Raw genomic sequence first — 9,613 nt, 5'->3', positions numbered from 1 at the left:
CATCTGTTCTACTTCCTACAGTCCTATTAGTGGCACAGGCCCGATACTTTACGTTGAAAGTTTCCAAAGGGTTTATTTACCCGTAGACATTGTTATTTGTGCCAGAACTCTAAAAAGGTTCACACTTTCATTAGTTTTGACACTAAAAAGCAGTAAAAAATGAATTGTTGTACTATCAGCTTTACCAGTGTTGTTGAGCTCTTGACTTGTTCTTGTGCTCTACAATGCATTGGCAAAACAAACAGACAACAAAGCAGACAAATTAATCTGCATCATAGTTTCATTGGTAGAGGCCACTTAAAATCTCCGGAGGCCCGACAATTTAAGGAAGCCAATTATCTGACACGACACATACACTTGCTGTTTGCGGCATTGACAAAGTCACCCTTTCTCGTAGTTATTCAAATCTTGAACAAAGACTACTGCAGTGTGAGATGTTTTTTTTTTTTAATTTATTTATTTAAAACAGAGCAACCTCTTGGTCTTATTGAAACTTGAAATCTTTCATGTTTATTGTAGTTGCCATACCTGTTCATTGAACTACCTTATCATTGATCTACTGACAAAGCTAGTATATTACATGCAAATAAATTCCCATACAACATCTTTGAACCATATTATACCTTTTAGTCAGTTTTAACAACTGCACAGAATCTGTAGTAGTTCAGAGGATTTTGAGTGGCAATTTATTCAAAGTGAAAATCCAAAGAGGTGGTTAGATGCAGCTTTGATAAGGGCTCTTTCTGTTGATCTTTCTGCAAAAAATAAAAGCACCTAGGAATAGTTATTATTCATGTATCATCTGTTCTACTTCCTACAGTCCTATTAGTGGCTACAGTCCTATTAGTGGCACTTTACGTTGAAAGTTTCCAAAGGGTTTATTTCCCCGTAGACATTGTTATTTGTGCCAGAACTCTAAAAAGGTTCACACTTTCATTAGTTTTGACACTAAAAAGCAGTAAAAAATGAATTGTTGTACTACTTGCAGCTCTACCAATGTTGTTTAGCTCTTGACTTGTTCTTGTGCTCTACAATGCATTGGCAAAACAAACAGACAACAAAGCAGACAAATTAATCTGCATCGTAGTTCCATTTGTAGAGGTGACTTAAAATCTCCGGAGGCCCGACACTTTAAGGAAGCCAATTATCTGACACGACACATACACTTGCTGTTTGCGGCATTAACAAAGTCACCCTTTCTCGTAGTTATTCAAATCTTGAATAAAGACTACAGCATTGTGAGAGATATTTTTTGGGGGGTTTTTTTCACTTTAAAACAGAGTAACCTCTTGGTCTAAGTGAAACTTGAAATCTTTCATGTTTTTTATAGTCGCCATACCTGTTCATTGAACTCTATCTTATCATTGATCTACTAATTGTTTGTAATTAATGGTGCTTTTCAACATGTATATATGCTTTATTTTGATTACATATAGCCTACTTTAAGCCATGAAGATAGTCTGTAATGAAAAGTTAGCTTTATTCCCCCTTTCACTTCTTTTTTGGACTCTTTTTTTTTTTTTTTGTCACTATGTATATGAGACTTCTTTTTCAGTAAATCTTTTTTTCTCATTGGATATTGGATTTCAAGCCTCATCGTTTTATGAATTGCAACAGACTTTGTGTGCATATTCCATTCTATCCTTTGATCTACATTCATACAACTTGAGATATTTAACTGGCGCAGGACTCTGTGCTTATTTCCATGTATGTATGAACAGCTCCGCTTACATGTGAAAACATATGTGCATGCAGCCAAACATGGTGATTGCTTGCATAAGAGTGACGTAAGTGCATTCCCCCAAAATGTGGTATTCCCAAAAACATCTTGGTTTACAGGATGCACATATTACAGATGAAAGATTGTTTCCTGGTAACTTCTGTTTAAATTAGCTAGTAGTTAATTTGTCTTGTTAAATGTGACGATCATTAACTTTAACGATGCAATTAACCAAAGATGCAGCCTCTTTCTGGTTTGACGTTAGTCTTTCCATCATAGAAACAGCACGGTAAAATAACTACGAGAATACGTCAAGGATGAATCAAGAAAACCAGTTCCCATCCCTCTTTTTTCATTACTGAAGCAACAATCTGCATATGGCTCACAATGCCATCCACATGTGGAGCTTTGCATTTATATAAAAACATGACTGAAGATTATTTTGTTTTCTAGGAACAAAACACAGAATATACTGTAACATCAATAAATCAAGAACATGAGAATAGCATGCTTTCCACTTTTTTTTTCTTTTTCTTTTTTTTTTTACATAAATTACTTATAGATAAATACAGTTAGGACAAAAAAGTCTGAGACCACTTAGGCATTCAAATTCTACTTTAAACAAAGTTTTAGGATTTTAAAGATTAAAAACAATGTTATGATGGAAAATGAATATAAAATGTATACGATTCTGCACTAATATAAGGTGACTAATTAAATAAGCAAAGGTTTTGCACAAACTTGTGAGTCCATGCCAGCTCGAGTGCATGCTCACATTAAATTTATATCAAACCTTTCACTCAAATAGTTATGCTCTTAATATATAATAACAAATGTTTTAGATTACAAAAATTCAAAATAGAAGCATTTTCACTGGTGATCTCAGACTTTGGACCCCACTGAATATATATTATGAAATCAGATATTTTTTCAGGGTTTGAATGCCACATTCAGTCAATATATGAAGTCATGGCACTAAACATAAAAACAAGCTTAGGGGTATGCTGAATTATTTTGAAATAGAAAAGTGAATTTAATTTGGAAAAGAAATTAGACAAAGTAACCATTTCGGATATAGCTTGGCGATAAAGACATTCGGATGTATACACATTTCTACAAATAGAATTGAAAACATTAATGGCACTTTAAGACGTGGAATGTGTAACATGAAACCCGGCAGCAGATGTCAACCAATCTGTATGTGAAATGCTTACTTAACACTCAACTGCCATGAGGAAAGCTAATTTCCTGAGAGGAGTCCGGGTTGGCTCTATAGTTCCGAGTGTTGGTGAGGTGCTTGGGGGTTTGGTGATGGATGCAAGGTTTGTCTTTGGTTAGGGGCCACATTCTTCCCCTGCTTTTTGTGGGCTTCCCTGCCCCCAGTCTCCATCTTAGGACATCTGAGTTGCATAACCTGGTGCGTCTTGGTCCATTATTGCCAAAAAGTCATAGAATGTCACAGGAGGCCTCCATGTCCCATCGGATCACACCTTAACGAATAGTGGAGGAACAGCAGTATTGTTTTTTTTTAATTTTTTATGATTATTTCTCCCCTTTTCTCCCCAATTTGAAATGCCCAATTCCCAACGCGTTCTAGATCCTCGTGGTGGCGTAGTGACTCGCCTCTTTCCGGGTGGTGAAGGACAAATCTCAGTTGCCTCTGTGTCTGAGACCGTCAATCCGCGCATCTTATCATGTGGCTTGTTGAGCACGTTACCGTGGAGACGTAGTGCGGAGGCCCACGCTATTCTCCATGGCATCCACACACTACTCACCACGCACCCACCGATAGCGAGAACCACACATTATAGTGACCACGAGGAGGTTACCCCATGTGACTCTACCCTCCCTAGCAACCATGCCAATTTGGTTGCTTAGGAGACCTGGCTGGAGTCACTCAGCACGCCCTGAATTTGAACTCGCGACTCCAGGGGTGGTAGTCAGCGTCAATACTCGCTGAGCTACCCAGGCTCCCTGAACAACAATATTGTTGACATCTGTCAAGCCAGTGTTGCATGAACATTGATGAAGAACAGCTAGCAAAACTTGTTGAAAGAACAGTAAACACCAACTGCATTGCATACACACTACTCAATACAGCGATACGGCATCTTACCAAGTAAATGATGCGTGATACCTGGAAATCTAAAGTAGATGAGTTTACTAATGAAAGACAACTGCTTTCAGATGTCTTGGTGTGGAAACTATGCAAGTGTAAACGAATCAACCACAGGACCATCAGTCAAGCGCTCACAAACAGCATAGCTGCGTGCTTTAAAGACTAGCAGAATGAAGGAATTTTCAAATAATTAATGCAAATATTTCGTAGTGTGATAAAAGAATGTGAAATGTGTCTCTGAAATTAATTGTGCACCATGTACAAGGCAGTAAATGGACCAAAAATTGCTAAAATTAGCATTGATCCAAAAAGTCCATGTTCTTTGTATTTCAGCAAAATAGACTAGGGGTTCCCAAATTATCGTATGTAACTGTATGTATCGTATGTTCTGTGTTTGTATAAAACAAAACTTTGGGTTTTATATGAAAGGGGTTAGTTTGTTTATATATATATATATATATATATATATATATATACATATATATATATATATATATATATACACTATATTGCCAAAACTTAAGTGACATCCCATTCTTAATCCATAGGGTTTAATATGACGTCGGCCCACCCTTTGCAGCTATAACAGCTTCAACTCTTCTGGGAAGGCTTTCCACAAGGTTTAGGAGTGTGTTTATGGAAATTTTTGACCATTCTTCCAGAAGCGCATTTGTGAGGTCAGACACTGATGTTGGACGAGAAGGCCTGGCTCGCAGTCTTCGCTCTAATTCATCCCAAAGGTGCTCTATCGGGTTGAGGTCAGGACTCTGTGCAGGCCATTCAAGTTCTTCCACACCAAACTCACTCATCCATGTCTTTATGGACCTTGCTTTGTGCACTGGTGCGCAGTCATGTTGGAACAGGAAGGGGCCATCCCCAAACTGTTCCCACAAAGTTGGGAGCATGGAATTGTCCAAAATCTCTTGGTATGCTGAAGCATTCAGAGTTCCTTTCACTGGAACTAAGGGGCCAAGCCCAGCTCCTGAAAAACAACCCCACACCATAATCCCCCCTCTACCAAACTTCACAGTTTGCATAATGCAGTCAGACAAGTACCGTTCTCCTGGCAACCGCCAAACCCAGACTCGTCCATAAGATTGCCAGATGGAGAAGCGTGATTCGTCACTCCAGAGAAGGTGTCTCCACTGCTCTAGAGTCCAGTGGCGGCGTGCTTTACACCACTGCATCCGACGCTTTGCATTGCACTTGGTGATGTATGGCTTGGATGCAGCTGCTCAGCCATGGAAACCCATTCCATGAAGCTCTCTACGCACTGTTCTTGAGCTAATCTGAAGGCCACATGAACTTTGGAGGTCTGTAGCGATTGACTCTGCAGAAAGTTGGCGACCTCTGCGCACTATGCGCCTCAGCATCCGCTGACCCCGCTCTGTCATTTTACGTGGCCTACCACTTCGTGGCTGAGTTGCTGTCATTCCCAATCGCTTCCACTGTTATAATACCACTGACAGTTGACTGTGGAATATTTAGTAGTGAGGAAATTTCACGACTGGACTTGTTGCACAGGTGGCATCCTATCACAGTACCACGCTGGAATTCACTGAGCTCCTGAGAGCGACCCATTCTTTCACAAATGTTTGTAGAAGCAGTCTGCATGCCTAGGTGCTTCATTTTATACACCTGTGGCCATGGAAGTGATTGGAAAACCTGAATTCATTTATTTGGATGGGTGAGCGAATACTTTTGGCAATATAGTGTATATATATATATATATAGGGTTACTTTATTTTTAATGTAAAAAAGCAGATTAAAACATCAATAACTAATGCATTCGAATAATGTGTTCTCCTAAAAAATTATACATTAATATTTCTGGACAACTGCATTATATAATTGTGGATTTTTTTAGGTTTTGAATGCTACAGTCAAGTATAAATAAAAGTGAAATCTTTCGGTATTTTAGCAGAAAAGGCCAGGGGTTCGCAAGCAATACATGCACGTTACAGCTACACTTGCAACATTGCAAGGTTGGAATGTTCCATAGAGTGAAAGTGAATGGTGAACAATGCTGCCTAAAACCTTCTTTGTGTTTCACAGAGAAAATAGTCATGTGGGTTTGGAACAACATGAGAGTGAGTAAATAATGCCAGAATCTTTATTTTTTGGGTGAACTATTCATTTTCATTCAAATTTGAACTTAAGCTGAAGTGTGTAACTTTTTCTGTGTTATAAAAAGTAAAAAAAAAATTTAAAAAAATTATAATACCTTCTTCTATCCCAGCTTAACATGCAGAGACAATTGTGAGCCATTTGTAGGTTACTTTTCTCGAAAACTGTAAGCACTATAAAAATTTGAGTTTGAGTGACCCGTCCATACCGACATAACATTGACAATGGCGTGAGTTGGGAGCAGGACTATCTTTTCAATCAACACCAGTCGGGGGGCATATTCACAAAGCTGTTTGAAAACAAACCTTTATTTTTGCAATTCCATTCGGTGGTGCTAATGGTGCAGAAATTACACTGAATTTTTCCTCATTTGTAAACTAAACCTCCATTTGGATAAGAACTTGAATTGCAAGGTTTCATGCCATCATTAGCCAGAGTGATCAGCACATATCACACTGGGGGTTGTGTTTCAACAGTAATGTGTTACTGTCAAATTCAAATGTTGGAATATTTTTATGAGGAAATGTTGATGGGCCAACACTTCTTCTCTAATGAGTCACAGAGTAGCCTGCTAATGCTAATGTCTGTGGTGTAGTGGGATTAATAAAACTGTTCGCATCTCTGGCAAAATCCTTAGTAACCAACAAAACAACATTGTTTTTGCTCAGATTACAGGAAAAGTGGACATCTGGATCATAGAAATTATTTTAGGAAAGCATCACTATTTCTATTGCTCATATTTAGGGTTAAAGGTTTTTCAGATCATAAGTATTAAACTTCATCATGCATTTCAACTCGCACTGTTTGTGTTACAGACATGAATAATACCTCAAATCAAATGGCTTGTTGAGGAGAGGAGTGCTATTATTTTTCTAAGCAATCACTTGTTTTTCCTTTGTTGGACGATAGAACAGGCGGGAAAAAAAATCCCATAGATTAACACCATGTCTAGAAACTGCATAGTAATGCACTAAATACCACTCAAAATACCCTAGCAACCATTTAGCAATGAGTCACTGAGTGCCCTAAAACTGAAAATTCTCATCATTTACTCACCCTCATGCCATCCCAGATGTGTATGACTTTTTCTTCTGCAGAACACAAAGGAAGATTTTTAGACGAACATTTAATCTCTGAAGGTAAATGGTGACCAAAATTTTTAAGCTCCAAACACATAAAGGCAGCATAAAAGCAATCCATAATACTCCAGTGTTTTTAATTCATGTCTTCTGAAGCAATCCAATCGATTTTGGGTGAGAACAGACCAAAATATAACTAGTTTTTCACTATAAATCTGGACATCAGCAGTCTATTTGGCGATCATGAATTCAATCTTGATTAAATTTCCTAAGATTTATAGTGAAAAACAAGTTATAATTTGGTCTTTTTTTTTTTTTTTTTTTTTACCCAAAACTGATTGGATCACTTCAGAAGACATGGATTAAACCATAAAGTCTTATGGATTACTTTTATGCTGCCATTATTTGCTTTTTGGAGCTTCAAAACTTTGGTCATTATTCACTTGCATTGTATAGACCTACAGAGCTGCAATATTCTTCTAAAACAATCTTTGTGTTCTGCAGATAAAACAAAGTCATACACATCTGGAACAGCATAATGGTGAGTAAATAATGAAAGAAATTCATTTTTGGGTATATTATCCATTTAAAGATTCACTACAGAGCTCTGAGGGCTCTCTACCGCCATCTGTGGTTGAATTATTAAATGGCAAGTTGATCACCATGTAAGAGTGGATCTGACTAGCTACTGTCAGGTTCATCAGAAGAACCCAAGTGCAGGCAGTCAGAGCTCTTCTACAAGTCTTTAAGACAAAAAACACAAAAAGGTAGCAAACAGAAAACATCCATGAGAGGGAAAACTGAAAACAACACAAACGAAACAAATTAATTATTAACAAGAGAACAAAAGCACTGGACCTGAATCTAATGACAGAAACACGAATGAGAAAACAGTGCTAACAAACAGACCGACTGGGAACAAGACAAAGAGAAGAATCCGACACAAGACAGAGCACACACTGGAAATATAAACAGAGAAATCAGGAAGGTAACAAGTGAACACAGGTGGGGACCATAAACTACTAATCAAACAGGTAACAAGACAAACGAGAGGGTGGGGTTATCACTAAAGACAAGACAGACACGAATGCACAAGGAAATGAGAAAACGCAAAACCAAGTGCATTCACATAACATGAGACATAACACAAGTGCCTGGACTCAGCCACAGAGTAAACGAACCAAACCAACCAAGTGGCTGAATCCAGACACAAGACAGAGACTATCAAGACATAAGTGTCAGGGCTCTGCCACAAAAGACGACAAAACTAAGGGCAGAACCATGACAAGCTACACTGATAGCAAGAAGAAAGTCTTACAATATGTATATAAAAAAATGCTGTTTTAGACAGATTCTTTTTTTTTAATGTATTTGCTCAATAATGGCATTTTGTTCATTTCTAATGGAAAATTAAACAAAAAATCCTTCACAGTGTACCTTTAAGAATGTAATTTACCAGTATAGTTATACCTGTACAATTCTAAAGTGTTGGCCTATATAATAATAATTTATAACCTAAAAATGGGTTGTGGACTGAAAAAAAAAGGGTTGAGAACCACTGCACAACAGGGTGTTTTTTTTTTTTTTTTTTTTTAATGGCACTTTTATTTACAAGGACAGTGGAGAAAGGAGATAGGAAACTCGGTGGAGAAGCCTGGGGAACAGGATACGGAAATGTTGCAAGATTCGAATTCTTGTGGTCCACATGAGCGTCCTTGCACAACATGGAGCATGTGAACTAGTGTAGCTTTAATGTGGTGATAATACAGAAAGACACAGACACACATTGCCAATTCATATTTCAAGGCTGATATTAAATAATTTAAGTCTTGTTTGCACTCAGAGATTGAATTCTTTCTGATCACACAAGAGTAGTCCAAACCTATGGATGTGTAATGATTAAGATTACACTATAGCCCTGTCACAGTTGCAGGGCTACAAAGAAACCAAAACACTTAACATGGTCTCATACACAATTATACAAACAGCCTAATAAAAACCAAGTGGCCATATAGAGGAGAGGAAACAACCATTGTGTTCTCCCCACTACTGTGTTAGGATAAACTTGCATGATTTGGGGAAGGCAGGACAGGTTGAAGAGAGGAATGGACGAGGTGATGATGAAGTGAGAACCCAAGTGCAGTTTTATTTTAGAAAGTGCAATAAATCCAAAAACATGAATCAAGGAAACATGAACGCAACAAAACAAAACATGCACTATGACTCGACTATGATTAAATGTAAGAACCCATAACCAGGAACAAACCATGAACCAACATTACAACTACAAAACTCAACACAGGACTAGAGAACATGAGGGCTATAAATACACAGACTAGGTAAACAAGTTAACAAGAAAACCAATGAAAATATAGAACTGATTACAAGACAATGAAACATGAACCACATGAACCAATGACATAACAGAACTAATAACAAGATAACAAGACTCGTGAACACAAACCAGTGAGAACAAAACACATGGAATAAGAGTGAATCACATGAGGGAACAGATCACATGACATGGCAATGAAACAGGAATAGGAAATAAACAATGAAACTTCAAAA

The sequence above is a fragment of the Myxocyprinus asiaticus genome, chromosome 17, assembly GCF_019703515.2.
Source record: "Myxocyprinus asiaticus isolate MX2 ecotype Aquarium Trade chromosome 17, UBuf_Myxa_2, whole genome shotgun sequence".
NCBI lineage: Eukaryota > Metazoa > Chordata > Actinopteri > Cypriniformes > Catostomidae > Myxocyprinus > Myxocyprinus asiaticus.
This window is presented reverse-complemented; position numbering follows the sequence as displayed.